A 5,151-nucleotide genomic window follows, 5' to 3' on the forward strand; every position below is an offset into this window, starting at 1 on the left:
GTTATCACTTGCTTCCTGGGAAGAGCTAGCAACTTATTATTTATGTTTACTTAAAAGCTTACATAGAAGTGATTTATTCTCTATTCTAAAAGTGGATCTTGGCATGATCTGACTTAAAAGGTACAATAAACAAGCTACGATGCATCCTATTTTAATTCAATGAACCAGCTAAGATGAATCTAGTTTCAATATAACGAACAAGATAAGATGCAGCTGGTTTCATAATAGGCTGGAGTATTTGGGGATAATTGTTGTCCCTACATCTATGTCTTAAGGTTCCTTACAAGCAAAGGAAATCATGTGAAAGATTTCAGTATCGCAACATAACATTCATTGAGATATCATGCACCACAATTCCTCTTCACATTATCTTGTGTTATCAACTTAAAGTCCATAAACGACATGCCTAATCTATGCAGAGTAGGTGCTCTATTCAGCAATTCTCAAGTAAGAATAGTAGTTATCACATTGATTAAGTGAACGTATTAGATTTATCTAGCAACATGTTAAATACATTTTTGTGAGTTTGTCATCAGTGCATAAAGTGGTGATACAAAATCAGCAACAAAGTCAATCAATGTTGAAGCATAATACTACACCTCTTAGATTGGACTAACAAGGGGGCTTAATTAAAAGTGCTTCAATAGCAAAAACCTGTAGTGTCATCTCCATATTATAATATGAGTCACAGTAGTCTGATCCATGATCACCATTTCACATTATATTGTGCTATCAAGATATTCTACTAATTGTATACTACGGTATTCAACATCACTAACCATGTACATATATTGAGCCCTCTTATTCTTGGGAAGGAATACCTGATTCGACATTTTGAAATGAAATTGGATTCACTTGGACTGCAACTGGGTTCATTACAAAATCATTATGACCTGCATCTGGCTTCACTGTAAGTAGACATAAATACGTGCAGTTCATAGGAGTATGTTACCAAAACCTCTAACAATGTGCATGTGAGGAATGTAAAAATAAATGTTATTTTTTTACAAACCCTTTGCACATGGTGAGTTCACTTCTTCCTGTACTGGAATGACTAGTTCAACAGGTTGAACTGCATCTGGGTTCACTGCAAAGGAAAATAAATTTGTGAAGTTCATAAGAGCATGTAGCAAAAATAAAGGTTCATTTCTTTCAAACCCTTTGCACATGGTGAGTTCACTTCTTCCTGTACCGGAACGACTAGTTCAACAGGTTGAGATGAATCTGGGTTCACTGCATTATCGACAACATGTAAATAGTTTTTACATGCCATATAAACAAGATGTAATCAATATTCACCATTAGGAAACATCACGTAAAAAAGATTCACAATTATAAACATTTATTAAACAGTTTTGATTCACCGACAACAGGTAACACAGATTCACACATTATAGACATTAATGAAAATCTGTTATACATAATGTAAAGTAATCCAAAAGAGAGTGCTTTGTCTGCAGGTTCTGGTATGTAATTAATATTGTTTTTAGCATTTGGGGCTGTGATATAACGATGAAGAGGGCCTAGATGTTGATTATCTCAATCATTATGCTGACAGGTAAACAAACAGATGAAGCCTGTTTCATTAAATACTTACATAATGAAATGCTAATCCAAGTGATAAATACATACAAACAGATGAAAGCTGTTTCATTAAAATACATACATAATGAAACACTAATCCAAGTGATAAATACATAAAACAGATGAAACGCTAATCCATTTGATGGTTAAATGAAGAGTAAAAGGCAAGCTGCAAAATCAGCATTGTAGTTTTCCCAAATGGTTAAATGAATTTGGGTATTCCAAATGCTGCCTCAGCTGGAGAATAAGTCAAATTTGGGTGGCATGTAATTCATGGATGCAAACAAAAAAGAAGTCGAATAAGGAAAACCCATGAAAGAAAGAGTAAGTGAAAGACGTTGTGCCTCATTTCATTAGCTTTTAACAAGAAACTAAAAGAAGCTATTCAAGAATCTTGAAAGTGGATAAAGATTAGGCTAAGATGATCAAAACATTATTCGTAATGATTTTATAAAAACTGAATAATAAGTGAAAACATTTAAGGTCTACAATGTGAGTTCTATATGCATTATTTCATTTTCGTAATGATAATGCATAATGTACCATAACCTAACAACAGACAGTCGGTAGAATGACAGTGATTAATAGTGGGTATATTGAGTCATCTGATTCTTGGGATGGGATACCTGATTCGACATTTTGAAATGCAATTGGGTTCCCTTGGACTGCAACTAGGTTCATTACAAAATCATCATCTTCATCGTCGTCTAACATAACAGGATTTGCAGCAGTGTTCTTGAACTTAGAGAATGAGTTCTTTATCATGATTCTCTCGCTCCTCTTACGAACTGATTCATAGGTACAATGCACAATACGGTTATTGGAATAACATTACACTAAATGAGATTAACCTAACGATTACCTCTATTTGCTGCAATGAAGATTCCAGGTTGAAATTCGTCTGCCATTTGTTTCTTCTCCACAATCGTATCGCTCGTGTTCCTCAATGAATATCAATATTTTGTCTTAATAAATGAGAGTGATTATAGCATTACTGATTTCAGAGCATCCCTTCTTAGAATAGAATGACTTTACCAATTCCAATTTTACCCTTGGTTACCCCTCAATCTAATAGGCGCGCCAACATAATTTTCATTTAATTACATTTTTGCCATCAAATGCATCTTCACCATTGATTACAAATTGAAGGGATGAGATGATGGTTGTATTGACTGTAGGAATTAGGAAGGTTGCAAAATAACATCCCTTTATATATATATATATATATACATGTTAGGACTGAAAATCAGTATTAAATTGTATTCGTCTTGAAAGTTAAATATTGTCTATAATTGTAAAAGTCATCGTGTATGACTTTTCTTAGGCAGGTTTGACTTTGACTTGTGTTTAGAGGTTTGACCCTATAAATAGGGTAATGTCTTTGTAAATCTTGTAAGAGAGCTTCATTGTAAGATTCAATATACGTAAAGAAGATTTGACCAAGTCTTGAAGTTTGACTTTCTCTCTCAACTATCATTGTGTTCTTAATGCTAGATCTGAGATTCTGCCATTGATGAATTAGAGCTTTCTTGAAGATTGATCTTAAAGGACACACAATTGGTATCAGAGCTGAAATGCAAGAAATCAGAAGAAGAAGAAATCAGATTTTGAAGAATTGTTGAAGATTATTTTCTGAATTTTTTTTTGTTCTTCGTGTTCTTAACTTTTTTTATTTTAAAAATCTCGTGTTTTCGTGTTTAAATCGTGATCAAAATGCTCGGAATTGAATTGTGAATCTTTGTTATTCACAAACTTTTGTGATTTGATCATTGCATTTCAAGATTTAATTGGATTTTGTGTTTTTAAATTTTTTCGTGTTCTTAATTTTTTCTTAAAAAGTCAGTGTTTTGATCCATTTTTTTTAAAAAAAATTTGTTTTTTTGTTTTTGATAGTTTTTGATCTGATTTTGATTTTTGGGTTGACTATTTTGTGTTAAATCGTTCAATATATCGTTCAAGCCAAGGCCCATTTGATTTTAAGCCCATATCTTAGTTTTATCTCTTACTTCTTGACCGATTTATTCTTCATTGCTCATGACAGTTTCTTCATCACAGGTTAAATCACACACCATTTCAGCGGATAATTGTCCGGATTCGCACAAAGCTTGAACGGATAAGAGGTAAATCGTAGAAACCTTGACCGGTGTAATAGGTAAATCGCTCAGGTTCATCTTCCTCATCTGGATTGACCTTAATTGAAAACATCTTCATCGACTTAGCCAGTTTTTGCTTAAATCACTCAACAGAGGTCTAATCGATTTAGGATATATCGCTCAATCTCATTGACCGGATATCTATATCGTTCATTTCCTTGGCCAATTTCAAGAATTTTTATCCGGATTCTAAATCGCTAAATCCATTTATCCGGATTTCTAAATCGCTCAGGTAAGTCTTTCACACTCATCAATCGATTTAGGACTTGGCATTTTATACATCGAGGTATCCGTACTTTAAATCGCTCAGGTAATCATCTAAATCGCTCAACTGGCACTTGTTTGTCTGTCTTCCTTGTACACTTCATCTTCCTCACATATTGATTTCTAGGACTGGGTTAGAGAGCTTGAGGTATGCTTACTGTCATAGCACTAAAATGCCTAGATATCGCACAGCTAACCGATTTGACATTGTTTAATTTGAAATCTACATTACAAAATCTGTTTTGAGTTCAATTTAGTGACCGAAGCTTATTCGTTCTTGGCTGGATTGAAGACATTGTACACAAAACTAGTTGTTTCAAGATTTAAGACTTGTTTGGTTGACATTTTTGCTGTTTGAACTTCATTGCTTGACATTTCTCATAGTTTTTGTATTACTTACACTCGACTGGTTTGTATAATCATAGGTTTATTTCATAAATCGCCTGCTTCAATTTCTCAGTTGCTTGGTAGGTTTAATTGGTAAGTGAAAGTTGGATTCAAGTTGTATTGACAAGATTCAAGCTGTTATTGAGGTAGGTGTCTGCCAACGTCTAGTTGAGCTGCTCCTGCATCCTTCTCCTTTGGGAATATTGTGACATGTGATGATATTCAAACTCAGTGTATTATTGAGCATGGTGCACAAATAACTGTGTTTGTGATTTGTTAGTTCAACTGGTATTGTTAGTTCAAATGGGTTTAATATCACTTCAATTTAAAGCATTGCAAGGTTGCTATTTGTTTGAAGCTGTAGCCTGATACATCGTGGGTGAAAGACAACAACTCTGTTTATCAATTTCGTTCTTTGAACATTTGATTCAATGCTATCTATAATAGTTTCTGTTTGATTCTTGAAGTCTTGAATCATCATAACAGCTTCAGGCGATTTAGTACAGCTTTAAGCAGATTTAAACTGAACTGTTGAGACTTGGAGCTTTTGCATTCTCCATTGAAGCTATTAAGCCAGATGAAGGCATTCTTCTAATTGTGGAGAATTTGACAATGAAAGCAGAAATGGTACATCGAGGGTGAAAGGTGAGGTAGAAAGCTTTGAGGTAAAGAGAGAAAGAAGGGTGAAAGTGCTTCTAGAGATACTAATTTTTCAGGCTCTCAAGACAGGACTGTTCATTAACTGGTGGTTTGTTTAGATCTG

The sequence above is a fragment of the Cynara cardunculus genome, assembly GCF_001531365.2.
Source record: "Cynara cardunculus var. scolymus isolate 2C chromosome LG 7, CcrdV1, whole genome shotgun sequence".
NCBI classification, from domain to species: Eukaryota; Viridiplantae; Streptophyta; class Magnoliopsida; order Asterales; family Asteraceae; genus Cynara; species Cynara cardunculus.